We start from the raw sequence: 20353 nt of genomic DNA, 5'->3' as shown, positions 1-20353 counted from the left end.
AACAACAACAACAACAACCAGAACAACAACAACAACAACAACAACAAGAACAACAACAACATGAACAACAAGAACATCAACAATCAGAACAACAAGATCAACAACAGCAACAAGAGCAACAAGAGCAACAAGAGCAACAAGAGCAACAAGAACAACAAGATCAACAAGAACAACAAGAACAACAAGAACAACAAGAACAAGAACAGCAAGAACAACAAGATCAACAAGAACAACAAGAACAACAAGAACAACAAGAACAACAAGAGCAGCAAGAACAACAAGAACAACAAGAACAACAAGAACAACAAGAACAACAAGAACAACAAGAACAACAAGAACAACAAGGACAACAACAACAACAACAACAAGAACATCAAGAACAACAAGAGCAACAAGAACAACAAGAACAACAAGAACAACAAGAGCAACAAGAACAACAAGAACAACAAGGACAGCAACAACAACATCAACAAGACCATCAAGAACAACAAGAGCAACAAGAACAAGAACAGCAAGAACAACAACAACAACAACAAGAACAACAAAAACAAGAACAACAACAAAAAGAACAAGAACAACAAGAACATCAACAACCAGAACAACAACAGCAACAAGAGCAGCAAGAGCAACAAGAACATCAACAACCAGAACAACAACAGCAACAAGAGCAGCAAGAGCAACAAGAGCAACAAGAGCAACAAGAGCAACAAGAGCAACAAGAACCACAAGAATAACAAGAACAACAACAACAACAACAACAACAACAACTAGAACAACAAGAACAACAAGATCACCAAGAACAACAAGAACAACAAGATCAACAAGAACAACAAGAACATCAAGAACAACAACAACATGAACAACAAGAACATCAACAACCAGAACAACAACAAGAACAAAAAGAACAACAACAACATGAACAACAAGAACATCAACAACCAGAACAACAAGAACAACAACAGCAACAAGAGCAACAAGAGCAACAAGAGCAACAAGAACAACAAGAACAACAACGACAACAAGAACAACAAGAACATCAAGAACAACAAGAACAACAACAACATGAACAACAATAACATCAACAACCAGAACAACAAGAACAACAACAGCAACAAGTGCAACAAGAGCAACAAGAGCAACAAGAGCAACAAGAGCAACAAGAACAACAAGAACAACAAGATCAACAAGATCAACAAGAACAACAAGAACAACAAGAACAACAAGGACAACAACAACAATAACAACAAGAACAGCAAGGACAACAAGAACAACAAGAACAAGAACAGCAAGAACAACAACAAGAAGAACTACATGAACAACAACAACAAGAACAACAAGAACAACAAGAACAACAACAACATCAAGAACAACAAGAACAACAAGACCAAGAACAACAACAACAACAACATGAACAACAAGAACATCAACAACCAGAACAACAACAGCAAAAAGAGCAACAAGAGCAACAAGAGCAACAAGAGCAACAAGAGCAACAAGAGCAACAAGAGCAACAAGAACAACAAGAACAACAAGAACAACAAGAACAACAAGGACAACAACAACAATAACAACAAGAACAACAAGAACAAGAACAGCAAGAACAACAACAAGAAGAACTACATGAACAACAACAACAAGAACAACAAGAACAACAACAACAACAGGAACAACAAGAACAACAACAACAACAAGAATAACATAAACAAGAACAACAACAACAACAAGAAGAACAACAAGAAGAACAACAAGAACAACAAGAACAGCAAGAGCAACAACAACAACAACATCAACAACAACAAGAACAACAAGAACAGCAAGAACAACAACAACAACAACCAGAACAACAACAACAACAACAACAACAAGAACAACAACAACATGAACAACAAGAACATCAACAATCAGAACAACAAGATCAACAACAGCAACAAGAGCAACAAGAGCAACAAGAGCAACAAGAGCAACAAGAACAACAAGATCAACAAGAACAACAAGAACAACAAGAACAAGAACAGCAAGAACAACAAGATCAACAAGAACAACAAGAACAACAAGAACAACAAGAACAACAAGAGCAGCAAGAACAACAAGAACAACAAGAACAACAAGAACAACAAGAACAACAAGAACAACAAGAACAACAAGAACAACAAGGACAACAACAACAACAACAAGAACATCAAGAACAACAAGAGCAACAAGAACAACAAGAACAACAAGAACAACAAGAGCAACAAGAACAACAAGAACAACAAGGACAGCAACAACAACATCAACAAGACCATCAAGAACAACAAGAGCAACAAGAACAAGAACAGCAAGAACAACAACAACAACAACAAGAACAACAAAAACAAGAACAACAACAAAAAGAACAAGAACAACAATAACATCAACAACCAGAACAACAACAGCAACAAGAGCAGCAAGAGCAACAAGAACATCAACAACCAGAACAACAACAGCAACAAGAGCAGCAAGAGCAACAAGAGCAACAAGAGCAACAAGAGCAACAAGAGCAACAAGAACAACAAGAATAACAAGAACAACAACAACAACAACAACAAGAAGAACAACAAGAAGAACAACAAGAACAACAAGAACAGCAAGAGCAACAACAACAACATCAACAACAACAAGAACAACAAGAACAGCAAGAACAACAACAACAACAACCAGAACAACAACAACAACAACAAGAACAACAAGAACAACAACAACATGAACAACAAGAACATCATCAATCAGAACAACAAGAACAACAACAGCAACAAGAGCAACAAGAGCAACAAGAGCAACAAGAGCAACAAGAGCAACAAGAACAACGAGAATAACAAGAACAACAAGAACAACAACAACAACTAGAACAACAAGAACAACAAGAACAACAAGAACAACAAGAACAACAAGAACAACAAGAACAACAAGAACAACAAGAACAACAAGAACAACAAGAACAGGAAGAACAACAACAACAACAAGAACAACAAAAACAAGAACAACAACAAGAACAACACGAACAACAACAAGAACAGCAACAACAACAAGAACAACAAGAACAACAAGAACAACAAGAACAACAAGAGCAACAAGAACAAGAACAGCAAGAACAACAACAACAAGAACAACAACAACAAGAACAACGGGAACAACAACAGCAAGAACAACAAGGACAAAAAGAATAACAAGAACAAGAAGAACAACAAGAACAACAAGAGCAACAAGAGCAACAATAACAACAAGAACAACAAGAACAACAAGAACAACATGAAAAACAAGAACAAGAACAACAACATCAACCAGAACAACAACAACATGAACAACAAGAACAACAACAGCAACAACAACAACAAGGACAACAAGAACAACAAGAACAAAAAGAACAACAAGAACAACGAGAACAACGAGAACAACGAGAACAACAACAAGAACAAAAAGAACAACAAGAACAACGAGAACAACGAGAACAACGAGAACAACGAGAACAACAACAAGAACAACAACAACAACTAGAACAACAAGAACAACAAGAACACCAAGAACAACAAGAACAACAAGAACAACAAGAACAACAAGAACATCAAGAAAAACAACAACATGAACAACAAGAGCATCAACAACCAGAACAACAACAACAACAACATCAACAAGAACAAAAAGAACAACAACAACATGAACAACAAGAACATCAACAACCAGAACAACAAGAACAACAACAGCAACAAGAGCAACAAGAGCAACAAGAACAACAAGAACGACAAGAACAACAAGAACAACAAGAACAACAAGAACAACAAGAACAACAAGGACAACAAGAACAACAAGAACTACAACAACGACAAGGACAACAACAACAACTACAACAAGAACAGCAAGAACAACAACAACAACAAGAACAACAAGAACAGGAAGAACAACAACAACAACAAGAACAACAAAAACAAGAACAACAACAAGAACAACACGAACAACAACAAGAACAGCAACAACAACAAGAACAACAAGAACAACAAGAACAACAAGAACAACAAGAGCAACAAGAACAAGAACAACAAGAACAACAAGAACAACAAGAACAACAAGAACAACAAGAACAACAAGAACAACAAGAACAACAAGAACAACAAGGACAAAAAGAATAACAAGAACAACAAGAACAACAAGAACAACAAGAACAACAAGAACAACAAGAACAACGAGAACAACGAGAACAACGAGAACAACGAGAACAACGAGAACAACGAGAACAACGAAAACAACGAGAACAACGAGAACAACGAGAACAAGGAGAACAACGAGAACAACGAGAACAACGAGAACAACGAGAACAACGAGAATAACGAGAACAACAAGAACAACCAGAACAGCAAGAAGAACAACAAGAACAACAAGAACAACGAGAAGAACAAGAACAACGAGAACAAGGAGAACAACGAGAACAACGAGAACAACGAGAACAACGAAAACAACGAGAATAACGAGAACAACAAGAACAACCAGAACAGCAAGAAGAACAACAAGAACAACAAGAACAACGAGAAGAACAAGAAGAACAACAACAACAACAACAACAACAACAACTAGAACAAGAAGAACAACAAGAACACCAAGAACACCAAGAACAACAAGAACAACAAGATCAACAAGTACAACAAGAACAACAAGAACAACAAGAACAACAAGAACAACAAGAGCAACAAGAACAAGAACTGCAAGAACAACAAGAACCACAAGAAAAACAAGAACAACGAGAACAACGAGAACAACAACAACAACTAGAACAACAAGAACAACAAGAACAACAAGAACAACAAGAACAACAAGGACAAAAAACAACAACAACAAGAACAACAAGAACAACATGAACAGAAAGAACAGCAAGAACAACAAGAACAACAAGAAAAACAAGAACAACAAGAACAACAAGAACAACAAGCACAAGAACAGGAAGAACAACAACAACAACAAGAACAACAAAAACAAGAACAACAACAAGAACAACACGAACAACAAGAACAACAAGAACAACAAGAACAACAAGAACAACAAGAACAAGAACAGCAAGAACAACAACAACAAGAACAGCAAGAACAACAACAACAACAACAACAACAGGAACAACAACAGCAAGAACAACAAGAACAACAAGAACAACATGAGCAACAAGAACAACAAGAACAAGAACAACAACATCTACCAGAACAACAACAACATGAACAACAAGAACAACAACAGCAACAACAACAACAAGGACAACAAGAACAACAAGAACAAAAAGAACAACAAGAACAACGAGAACAACGAGAACAACAACAAGAACAACAACAACAACAACAACAACTAGAACAACAAGAACAACAAGAACACCAAGAGCAACAAGAACAACAAGAACAACAAGAACAACAAGAACAACGAGAACAACAAGAACAACAAGAACAACAAGAACAACAAGAACAACAAGACCAAGAACAACAACAACAACAACAACCAGAACAACAAGAACATCAACAACCAGAACAACAACAGCAACAACAGCAACAAGAGCAACAAGAGCAACAAGAGCAACAAGAGCAACAAGAGTAACAAGAGCAATAAGAACAACAACAACAACAAGAATAACATAAACAAGAACAACAACAACAAGAAGAACAACAAGAAGAACAACAAGAACAACAGGAACAGCAAGAGCAACAACAACAACATCAACAACAACAAGAACAACAAGAACAGCAAGAACAACAACAACAACAACCAGAACAACAACAACAACAACAAGAACAACAAGAACAACAACAACATGAACAACAAGAACATCAACAATCAGAACAACAAGAACAACAACAGCAACAAGAGCAACAAGAGCAACAAGAGCAACAAGAGCAACAAGAGCAACAAGAGCAACAAGAACAACGAGAATAACAAGAACAACAAGAACAACAACAACAACTAGAACAACAAGAACAACAAGAACAACAAGAACAACAAGAACAACAAGAACAACAAGAACAACAAGAACAACAAGAACAACAAGGACAACAACAACAACAACAAGAACAACAACAACAACATGAACAGAAAGAACAGCAAGAACAACAAGAACAACAAGAACAACAAGAACAACAAGAACAACAAGAACAACAAGAACAAGAACAAGAAGAACAACAACAACAACAAGAACAACAAAAACAAGAACAACAACAAGAACAACACGAACAACAACAAGAACAGCAACAACAACAAGAACAACAAGAACAACAAGAACAACAAGAACAACAAGAACAACAAGAACAGGAAGAACAACAACAACAACAAGAACAACAAAAACAAGAACAACAACAAGAACAACACGAACAACAACAAGAACAGCAACAACAACAAGAACAACAAGAACAACAAGAACAACAAGAACAACAAGAGCAACAAGAACAAGAACAGCAAGAACAACAACAACAAGAACAACAACAACAAGAACAACGGGAACAACAACAGCAAGAACAACAAGGACAAAAAGAATAACAAGAACAAGAAGAACAACAAGAACAACAAGAACAACATGAAAAACAAGAACAAGAACAACAACATCAACCAGAACAACAACAACATGAACAACAAGAACAACAACAGCAACAACAACAACAAGGACAACAAGAACAACAAGAACAAAAAGAACAACAAGAACAACGAGAACAACGAGAACAACGAGAACAACGAGAACAACAACAAGAACAAAAAGAACAACAAGAACAACGAGAACAACGAGAACAACGAGAACAACGAGAACAACAACAAGAACAACAACAACAACTAGAACAACAAGAACAACAAGAACACCAAGAACAACAAGAACAACAAGAACAACAAGAACATCAAGAAAAACAACAACATGAACAACAAGAGCATCAACAACCAGAACAACAACAACAACAACATCAACAAGAACAAAAAGAACAACAACAACATGAACAACAAGAACATCAACAACCAGAACAACAAGAACAACAACAGCAACAAGAGCAACAAGAGCAACAAGAACAACAAGAACGACAAGAACAACAAGAACAACAAGAACAACAAGAACAACAAGGACAACAAGAACAACAAGAACTACAACAACGACAAGGACAACAACAACAACTACAACAAGAACAGCAAGAACGACAACAACAACAAGTACAACAAGAACAACAAGAACAACAAGAACAACATGAACAACAAGAACAACAAGAACAAGAACAGGAAGAACAACAACAACAACAAGAACAACAACAAGAACAACACGAACAACAACAAGAACAGCAACAACAACAAGAACAACAAGAACAACAAGAACAACAAGAACAACAAGAGCAACAAGAACAAGAACAGCAAGAACAACAACAACAAGAACAGCAAGAACAACAACAACAACAACAACAACAACAGGAACAACAACAGCAAGAACAACAAGAACAACAAGAACAACATGAGCAACAAGAACAACAAGAGCAAGAACAACAACATCTACCAGAACCGCAACAACATGAACAACAAGAACAACAACAACAACAACAACAACAACAACAACAACAAGAACAACGGGAACAACAACAGCAAGAACAACAAGGACAAAAAGAATAACAAGAACAAGAAGAACAACAAGAACAACAAGAGCAACAAGAACAACAAGAAAAACAAGAACAAGAACAACAACATCAACCAGAACAACAACAACATGAACAACAAGAACAACAACAGCAACAACAACAACAAGGACAACAAGAACAACAAGAACAAAAAGAACAACAAGAACAACGAGAACAACGAGAACAACGAGAACAACGAGAACAACAACAAGAACAACAACAACAACTAGAACAACAAGAACAACAAGAACACCAAGAACAACAAGAACAACAAGAACAACAAGAACATCAAGAACAACAACAACATGAACAACAAGAGCATCAACAACCAGATCAACAACAACAACAACATCAACAAGAACAAAAAGAACAACAACAACATGAACAACAAGAACATCAACAACCAGAACAACAAGAACAACAACAGCAACAAGAGCAACAAGAGCAACAAGAACAACAAGAACGACAAGAACAACAAGAACAACAAGAACAACAAGAACAACAAGAACAACAAGAACAACAAGAACAACAAGAACAACAAGAACAACAAGAACAACAAGGACAACAAGAACAACAAGAACTACAACAACGACAAGGACAACAACAACAACTACAACAAGAACAGCAAGAACAACAACAAGAACAACAACAACAAGAACAACAAGAACAACAACAACAAGTACAACAAGAACAACAAGAACAACAAGAACAACAAGAACAACAAGAACAACAAGAACAACAAGAACAACAAGAACAACAAGAACAACAAGAACAACAAGAACAACAAGAGCAACAAGAGCAACAAGAACAACAAGAACAACAAGAACAACAAGAACAACAAGAACAACAAGAACAACAAGAACAACAAGAACAACAAGAACAACAAGAACAACAAGAACAACAAGAACAACAAGAACAACAAGAACTACAACAACAACAAGGACAACAACAACAACAACAACAAGAACAGCAAGAACAACAACAACAACAAGAACAGCAAGAACAACAACAACAACAAGAACAACAAGAACAAGAAGAACAACAACAACAAGTACAACAAGAACAACAAGAACAACAAGAACAACAAGAACAACAAGAACAACAAGAACAACAAGAACAACAAGAACAACAAGAACTACAACAACAACAAGGACAACAACAACAACTACAACAAGAACAGCAAGAACAACAAGAACAACAAGAACAACAAGAACAAAAAGAACAACAAGAACAACAAGAACAACAAGAACAACAAGAACAACAAGAACAACAAGAACAACAAGAACAACAAGAACAACAAGAACAACAAGAACAACAAGAACAACAAGAACAACAAGAACAACGAGAGCAACGAGAACAACGAGAACAACGAGAACAACGAGAACAACGAGAACAACGAGAATAACGAGAACAACAAGAACAACCAGAACAGCAAGAAGAACAACAAGAACAACAAGAACAACGAGAAGAACAAGAAGAACAACAACAAGAACAACAACAACAACAACTAGAACAAGAAGAACAACAAGAACACCAAGAACACCAAGAACAACAAGAACAACAAGAACAACAAGTACAACAAGAACAACAAGAACAACGAGAACAACGAGAACAACGAGAACAACGAGAACAACGAGAACAACGAGAACAACGAGAACAACGAGAACAACGAGAACAACGAGAACAACGAGAACAACGAGAACAACGAGAACAACAAGAACTACAACAACAACAAGGACAACAACAGCAACTACAACAAGAACAGCAAGAACAACAACAACAACAAGAACAACAAGAACAACAAGAACAACAACAACAACAAGAACAACAAGAACAACAAGAACAACAAGAACTACAACAACAACAAGGACAACAACAACAACTACAACAAGAACAGCAAGAACAACAACAACAACAAGAACAACAAGAACAACAAGAACAACAACAACAAGTACAACAAGAACAACAAGAACAACAAGAACAACAAGAACAACAAGAGCAACAAGAACAACAAGAACAAGAACAACAACATCTACCAGAACCACAACAACATGAACAGCAAGAACAAGAACAACAACAACAACAACAAGAACAACAACAACAAGAACAACGGGAACAACAACAGCAAGAACAACAAGAACAACAAGACCAAGAACAACAACAACAACAACATGAACAACAAGAACATCAACAACCAGAACAACAACAGCAACAATAGCAACAAGAGCAACAAGAGCAACAAGAGCAACAAGAGCAACAAGAGCAACAAGAGCAACAAGAGCAACAAGAACAACAAGAACAACAAGGACAACAACAACAATAACAACAAGAACAGCAAGGACAACAAGATCAACAAGAACAAGAACAGCAAGAACAACAACAAGAAGAACTACATGAACAACAACAACAAGAACAACAAGAACGACAACAACAACAGGAACAACAAGAACAACAACAACAACAAGAATAACATAAACAAGAACAACAACAACAAGAAGAAGAACAACAAGAAGAACAACAAGAACAACAAGAACAGCAAGAGCAACAACAACAACAACATCAACAACAACAAGAACAACAAGAACAGCAAGAACAACAACAACAACAACCAGAACAACAACAACAACAACAAGAACAACAACAACATGAACAACAAGAACATCAACAATCAGAACAACAAGAACAACAACAGCAACAAGAGCAACAAGAGCAACAAGAGCAACAAGAGCAACAAGAGCAACAAGAACAACAAGAACAACAAGATCAACAAGAACAACAAGAACAACAAGAACAACAAGAACAAGAACAGCAAGAACAACAAGATCAACAAGAACAACAAGAACAACAAGAACAACAAGAACAACAAGAACAACAAGAACAACAACAACAACAACAACAACAACGACAACAAGAACATCAAGAACAACAAGAACAACAAGAACAACAAGGACAACAACAACAACAACAACAAGAACATCAAGAACAACAAGAGCAACAAGAACAACAAGAACAACAAGGACAACAACAACAACAACAACAACAACGACAACAAGAACATCAAGAACAACAAGAGCAACAAGAACAAGAACAGCAAGAACAACAACAACAACAACAAGAACAACAAAAACAAGAACAACAAGAACAGAAAGAACAGCAAGAACAACAAGAACAACAAGAACAACAAGAACAAGAACAGGAAGAACAACAACAACAACAACAACAAAAACAAGAACAACAACAAGAACAACAACAACAGCAAGAACAACAAGAACAACAAGAACAACAAGAACAACAAGAGCAACAAGAACAAGAACAGCAAGAACAACAAGAACAACAAGAACAACAAGAGCAACAAGAACAACAAGAACAAGAACAACAACATCTACCAGAACCACAACAACATGAACAGCAAGAACAAGAACAACAACAACAACAACAAGAACAACAACAACAAGAACAACGGGAACAACAACAGCAAGAACAACAAGGACAATAAGAATAACAAGAACAAGAAGAACAACAAGAACAACAAGAGCAACAAGAGCAACAATAACAACAAGAACAACAAGAACAACAAGAAAAACAAGAACAAGAACAACAACATCAACCAGAACAACAACAACATGAACAACAAGAACAACAACAGCAACAACAACAACAAGGACAACAAGAACAACAAGAACAAAAAGAACAACAAGAACAACGAGAACAACGAGGACAACAACAGGAACAACAACAACAACAACACCAACTAGAACAACAAGAACAACAAGAACACCAAGAACAACAAGAACAACAAGAGCAACAAGAAGATCAAGAACAACAAGAACAACAAGACCAAGAACAACAACAACAACAACATGAACAACCAGAACAACAACAGCAACAAGAGCAACAAGAGCAACAAGAGCAACAAGAGCAACAAGAGCAACAAGAGCAACAAGAGCAACAAGAGCAACAAGAGCAACAAGAGCAACAAGAACAACAAGAACAACAAGAACAACAAGAACAACAAGGACAACAACAACAATAACAACAAGAACAACAAGAACAAGAACAGCAAGAACAACAACAAGAAGAACTACATGAACAACAACAACAAGAACAACAAGAACAACAACAACAACAAGAATAACATAAACAAGAACAACAACAACAAGAAAAAGAACAACAAGAAGAACAACAAGAACAACAAGAACAGCAAGAGCAACAACAACAACAACATCAACAACAACAAGAACAACAAGAACAGCAAGAACAACAACAACAACAACCAGAACAACAACAACAACAACAACAAGAACATCAACAATCAGAACAACAAGAACAACAACAGCAACAAGAGCAACAAGAGCAACAAGAGCAACAAGAGCAACAAGAACAACAACATCAACAAGAACAACAAGAACAACAAGAACAACAAGAACAAGAACAGCAAGAACAACAAGATCAACAAGAACAACAAGAACAACAAGAACAACAAGAACAACGAGAACAACAAGAACAACAAGAACAACAAGAACAACAAGAACAACAAGGACAACAACAACAACAACAACAAGAACATCAAGAACAACAAGAGCAACAAGAACAACAAGAACAACAAGAACAACAAGAGCAACAAGAACAACAAGAACAACAAGGACAGCAACAACAACATCAACAAGACCATCAAGAACAACAAGAGCAACAAGACCATCAAGAACAACAAGAGCAACAAGAACAAGAACAGCAAGAACAACAACAACAAGAACTACATGAACAACAACAACAAGAACAACAAATACAAGAACAACAACAAGAACAACAAGAACAACAACAAGAACAACCAGAACAACAAGAACAACAAGAAGAACAACAACAACAGGAACAACAAGAACCACAACGACAAGAACAACAACAACAAGAACAACAAAAACAAGAACAACAAGAACAACAACAAGAACAACAAGAGCAACAAGAACAACAAGAGCAACAAGAGCAACAAGAACAACAAGATCAACAAGAACAACAAGCACAACAAGAACAACAAGGACAACAACAACAAGAACAACAAGGACAACAAGAACAACATGAACAGTAAGAGCAACAAGAACAACAAGAACAACAAGAGCAACAAGAACAACAAGAACAACAAGAACATCAAGAACAACAAGGACAACAACAACAATAACAACAACAAGAACAACAAGAACAAGAACAGCAAGAACAACAACAACAACAAGAGCAACAAGAACAACAAGAACAACAAGAGCAACAAGAACAACAAGAACAGCAAGAACAAGAAGAACAACAAGGACAACAACAACAACAACAAGAACAACAAGAACAGCATGACCAGCAAGAACAACAAGAACAACAAGGACAACAACAACAACAACAACAACAAGAACAGCATGACCAGCAAGAACAACAAGAACAACAAGAACAAGAACAGCAAGAAAAACAACAACAACAACAACAAAAATAAGAACAACAACAACAAGAACAACAACATGAACAACCGGAACAACAAGAACAACAAGGACAACAACAACAAGAACAGCAAGGACAACAACAACAAGGACAACTAGAACAACAACAACAAGAACAACAAGAACAACAAGAACAACAACAACAACAACAACAACAAGAACAACAAGGACAACAACAACAAGGACAACTAGAACAACAACAACAAGAACAACAAGAACAACAAGTACAACAAGAACCACAAGAACAACAAGAACAACAAGAACAACAAGAACAACAAGAACAACAAGAACAACAAGAACAGCAAGAACAACAACAACAACAAGAACAACAAGAACAACAAGAACAACAAGAACAACAAGAACAACAAGAACAACCAGAACCCCAAGAACAACAAGAACAACAAGAACAACGACATCAAGAACAACAACAACAAGAACAACAACAAGAACATCGGGAACACAACAACAAGAACAACAAGAACAAGAACAACGGGAATAACAACGACGAGAGCAACAAGAACAACAAGAACAACAAGAACAATAAGAACAACAAGAACAACAAGAACAACAAGAACAGCAAGAACAGTAAGAACAACAAGAACAACAACAAGATGAACAAGAACAACAAGAACAAGTACAACAAGATCAACAAGAACAACAGCAGCATGAACAACAAGAAAAACAAGAACAACAAGAACAACAAGAACAACAAGAACAACAAGAACAACAAGAACAACAAGAACAACAAGAACAACAAGAACAACAAGAACAACAAGAACAACAAGAACAACAAGAACAACAAGAACAACAAGAACAACAAGAACAACAAGAACAACAAGAACAACAAGAACAACAAGAACAACAAGAACAACAAGAACAACAAGAACAACAAGAACAACAAGAACAACAAGAACAACAAGAACAACAAGAACAACAAGAACAACAAGAACATCAAGAACAACAAGAACAACAAGAACGACAAGAACAACAAGAACGACAAGAACAACAAGAACGACAAGAACAACAAGAACAACAAGAACAACAAGAACGACAAGAACGACAAGAACAACAAGAGCAACAAGAACAACAAGACCAACAAGAACAACCGGAACAACAAGAACAACAAGAACAACAAGAACAACAACAACAACAACAACAACAACAACAACAAGAACAACAAGAACAACAAGAACAACAAGAACAACAAGAACAACGAGAACAACGAGAACAACGAGAACAACGAGAACAACGAGACCAACGAGAACAACGAGAACTACGAGAACAACGAGAACAACGAGATCAACGAGAACAACGAGAACAACAAGAACAACAAGAACAACAAGAACAACAAGAACAGCAAGAAGAACAACAAGAACAACAAGAACAACAAGAACAACAAGAACAACAAGAACAACAAGAACAACAAGATCAACAAAAACATCAAGAACAACAAGAACATCAAGAACAACAAGAACAACAAGAACAACAAGAACAACAAGAAATACAACAATAACAAGAACTACAACAATAACAAGGACAGCAACAACAACTACAACAACAACAACAAGAACAACAAGAACAAGAACAGCAAGAGCAACAACAACAAGAACCACATGAACAACAACAACAAGAACAACAAGAACAACAAGAACAACAACAACAACAGGAAGAACAAGAACCACAACGATAAGAACAACAACAACAAGAACAACAAAAACAAGAACAACAAGAACAACAACAAGAACAACAACGGCAACAAGAACAACAAGAGCAACAAGAACAACAAGAGCAACAAGAGCAACAAGAACAACAAGAACAACAAGAACAACAAGATCAACAAGAACAACAAGATCAACAAGAACAACAAGAACAACAAGAACAACAAGAACAACAAGAACAACAAGAACAACAAGAACAACAAGAACAACAAGAACAACAAGAACAACAAGAACAACAAGAACAACAAGAACAACAAGAACAACAAGAACAACAAGAACAACAAGAGCAACAAGAACAACAAGAACAACAAGAACAACAAGAACAACAAGAACAACAAGAACAACAAGGACAACAACAACAACAACAACAACAACGACAACAAGAACATCAAGAACAACAAGAGCAACAAGAACAAGAACAGCAAGAACAACAACAACAACAACAAGAACAACAAAAACAAGAACAACAAGAACAGAAAGAACAGCAAGAACAACAAGAACAACAAGAACAACAAGAACAAGAACAGGAAGAACAACAACAACAACAACAACAAAAACAAGAACAACAACAAGAACAACAACAACAGCAAGAACAACAAGAACAACAAGAACAACAAGAACAACAAGAGCAACAAGAACAAGAACAGCAAGAACAACAAGAACAACAAGAACAACAAGAGCAACAAGAACAACAAGAACAAGAACAACAACATCTACCAGAACCACAACAACATGAACAGCAAGAACAAGAACAACAACAACAACAACAAGAACAACAACAACAAGAACAACGGGAACAACAACAGCAAGAACAACAAGGACAATAAGAATAACAAGAACAAGAAGAACAACAAGAACAACAAGAGCAACAAGAGCAACAATAACAACAAGAACAACAAGAACAACAAGAAAAACAAGAACAAGAACAACAACATCAACCAGAACAACAACAACATGAACAACAAGAACAACAACAGCAACAACAACAACAAGGACAACAAGAACAACAAGAACAAAAAGAACAACAAGAACAACGAGAACAACGAGGACAACAACAGGAACAACAACAACAACAACACCAACTAGAACAACAAGAACAACAAGAACACCAAGAACAACAAGAACAACAAGAACAACAAGAACAACAAGAACATCAAGAACAACAAGAACAACAAGACCAAGAACAACAACAACAACAACATGAACAACCAGAACAACAACAGCAACAAGAGCAACAAGAGCAACAAGAGCAACAAGAGCAACAAGAGCAACAAGAGCAACAAGAGCAACAAGAGCAACAAGAGCAACAAGAGCAACAAGAACAACAAGAACAACAAGAACAACAAGAACAACAAGGACAACAACAACAATAACAACAAGAACAACAAGAACAAGAACAGCAAGAACAACAACAAGAAGAACTACATGAACAACAACAACAAGAACAACAAGAACAACAACAACAACAAGAATAACATAAACAAGAACAACAACAACAAGAAAAAGAACAACAAGAAGAACAACAAGAACAACAAGAACAGCAAGAGCAACAACAACAACAACATCAACAACAACAAGAACAACAAGAACAGCAAGAACAACAACAACAACAACCAGAACAACAACAACAACAACAAGAACATCAACAATCAGAACAACAAGAACAACAACAGCAACAAGAGCAACAAGAGCAACAAGAGCAACAAGAGCAACAAGAACAACAAGATCAACAAGAACAACAAGAACAACAAGAACAACAAGAACAAGAACAGCAAGAACAACAAGATCAACAAGAACAACAAGAACAACAAGAACAACAAGAACAACGAGAACAACAAGAACAACAACAACAACAAGAACAACAAGAACAACAAGGACAACAACAACAACAACAACAAGAACATCAAGAACAACAAGAGCAACAAGAACAACAAGAACAACAAGAACAACAAGAGCAACAAGAACAACAAGAACAACAAGGACAGCAACAACAACATCAACAAGACCATCAAGAACAACAAGAGCAACAAGAACAAGAACAGCAAGAACAACAACAACAAGAACTACATGAACAACAACAACAAGAACAACAAATACAAGAACAACAACAAGAACAACAAGAACAACAACAAGAACAACAAGAACAACAAGAAGAACAACAACAACAGGAACAACAAGAACCACAACGACAAGAACAACTACAACAAGAACAACAAAAACAAGAACAACAAGAACAACAACAAGAACAACAAGAGCAACAAGAACAACAAGAGCAACAAGAGCAACAAGAACAACAAGATCAACAAGAACAACAAGCACAACAAGAACAACAAGGACAACAACAACAAGAACACAAGGACAACAAGAGCAACATGAACAGTAAGAGCAACAAGAACAACAAGAACAACAAGAGCAACAAGAACAACAAGAACAACAAGAACATCAAGAACAACAAGGACAACAACAACAATAACAACAACAAGAACAACAAGAACAAGAACAGCAAGAACAACAACAACAACAAGAGCAACAAGAACAACAAGAACAACAAGAGCAACAAGAACAACAAGAACAGCAAGAACAAGAAGAACAACAAGGACAACAACAACAACAACAAGAACAACAAGAACAGCATGACCAGCAAGAACAACAAGAACAACAAGGACAACAACAACAACAACAACAACAACAACAAGAACAGCATGACCAGCAAGAACAACAAGAACAACAAGAACAAGAACAGCAAGAAAAACAACAACAACAACAACAAAAATAAGAACAACAACAACAAGAACAACAACATGAACAACCGGAACAACAAGAACAACAAGGACAACAACAACAAGAACAGCAAGGACAACAACAACAAGGACAACTAGAACAACAACAACAAGAACAACAAGAACAACAAGAACAACAACAACAACAACAACAACAAGAACAACAAGGACAACAACAACAAGGACAACTAGAACAACAACAACAAGAACAACAAGAACAACAAGTACAACAAGAACCACAAGAACAACAAGAACAACAAGAACAACAAGAGCAACAAGAACAACAAGAACAACAAGAACAGCAAGAACAACAACAACAACAAGAACAACAAGAACAACAAGAACAACAAGAACAACAAGAACAACAAGAACAACCAGAACCCCAAGAACAACAAGAACAACAAGAACAACGACAACAAGAACAACAACAACAAGAACAACAACAAGAACATCGGGAACACAACAACAAGAACAACAAGAACAAGAACAACGGGAATAACAACGACGAGAGCAACAAGAACAACAAGAACAACAAGAACAATAAGAACAACAAGAACAACAAGAACAACAAGAACAGCAAGAACAGTAAGAACAACAAGAACAACAACAAGATGAACAAGAACAACAAGAACAAGTACAACAAGATCAACAAGAACAACAGCAGCATGAACAACAAGAAAAACAAGAACAACAAGAACAACAAGAACAACAAGAACAACAAGAACAACAAGAACAACAAGAACAACAAGAACAACAAGAACAACAAGAACAACAAGAACAACAAGAACAACAAGAACAACAAGAACAACAAGAACAACAAGAACAACAAGAACGACAAGAACAACAAGAACGACAAGAACAACAAGAACGACAAGAACAACAAGAACAACAAGAACAACAAGAACGACAAGAACGACAAGAACAACAAGAGCAACAAGAACAACAAGACCAACAAGAACAACCGGAACAACAAGAACAACAAGAACAACAAGAACAACAACAACAACAACAACAACAACAACAACAACAAGAACAACAAGAACAACAAGAACAACAAGAACAACGAGAACAACGAGAACAACGAGAACAACGAGAACAACGAGACCAACGAGAACGACAAGAACGACAAGAACAACAAGAGCAACAAGAACAACAAGACCAACAAGAACAACCGGAACAACAAGAACAACAAGAACAACAAGAACAACAACAACAACAACAACAACAACAACAACAACAACAACAAGAACAACAAGAACAACAAGAACAACAAGAACAACGAGAACAACGAGAACAACGAGAACAACGAGAACAACGAGACCAACGAGAACAACGAGAACTACGAGAACAACGAGAACAACGAGATCAACGAGAACAACGAGAACAACAAGAACAACAAGAACAACAAGAACAACAAGAACAGCAAGAAGAACAACAAGAACAACAAGAACAACAAGAACAACAAGAACAACAAGAACAACAAGAACAACAAGATCAACAAAAACATCAAGAACAACAAGAACATCAAGAACAACAAGAACAACAAGAACAACAAGAACAACAAGAAATACAACAATAACAAGAACTACAACAATAACAAGGACAGCAACAACAACTACAACAACAACAACAAGAACAACAAGAACAAGAACAGCAAGAGCAACAACAACAAGAACCACATGAACAACAACAACAAGAACAACAAGAACAACAAGAACAACAACAACAACAGGAAGAACAAGAACCACAACGATAAGAACAACAACAACAAGAACAACAAAAACAAGAACAACAAGAACAACAACAAGAACAACAACGGCAACAAGAACAACAAGAGCAACAAGAACAACAAGAGCAACAAGAGCAACAAGAACAACAAGAACAACAAGAACAACAAGATCAACAAGAACAACAAGATCAACAAGAACAACAAGAACAACAAGAACAACAAGAACAACAAGAACAACAAGAACAACAAGAACAACAAGAACAACAAGAACAACAAGAACAACAAGAACAACAAGAACAACAAGAACAACAAGAACAACAAGAACAACAAGAACAACAAGAGCAACAAGAACAACAAGAACAACAAGAACAACAAGAACAACAAGAACAACAAGAACAACAAGAACAACAAGAACAACAAGGACAACAACAACAATAACAACAACAAGAACAACAAGAACAGCAAGAGCAACAACAAGAACAACAAGAACAACAACAACAAGAACAACGGGAACAACAACAGCAAGAAAACCAAGGACAAAAAGAATAACAAGAACAAGAAGAACAACAAGAACAACAAGAGCAACAAGAGCAACAAGAACAACAAGAACAACAAGAACAACAAGATCAACAAGAAAAACAAGAACAAGAACAACAACATCAACCAGAACAACAACAACATGAACAACAAGAACAAGAACAGCAACAACAACAACAAGGACAACAAGAACAACAAGAACAAAAAGAACAACAAGAACAACGAGAACAACGAGAACAACAACAAGAACAACAACAACAACAACAACAACTAGAACAACAAGAACAACAAGAACACCAAGAGCAACATGAACAACAAGAACAACAAGAACAACAAGAACAACAAGACCAAGAACAACAACAACAACAACAAGAAAAAAAAGAACAACAACAACATAAACAACAAGGACATCAACAACCAGAACAACAACAGCAACAACAGCAACAAGAGCAACAAGAGCAACAAGAGCCACAAGAGCAACAAGAGCAACAAG

Source organism: Megalopta genalis, chromosome 8 (assembly GCF_051020955.1).
Source record: "Megalopta genalis isolate 19385.01 chromosome 8, iyMegGena1_principal, whole genome shotgun sequence".
NCBI classification, from domain to species: domain Eukaryota; kingdom Metazoa; phylum Arthropoda; class Insecta; order Hymenoptera; family Halictidae; genus Megalopta; species Megalopta genalis.
The sequence above is the reverse complement of the archived record's forward strand: the minus strand, read 5'-3'. Positions refer to the sequence as shown.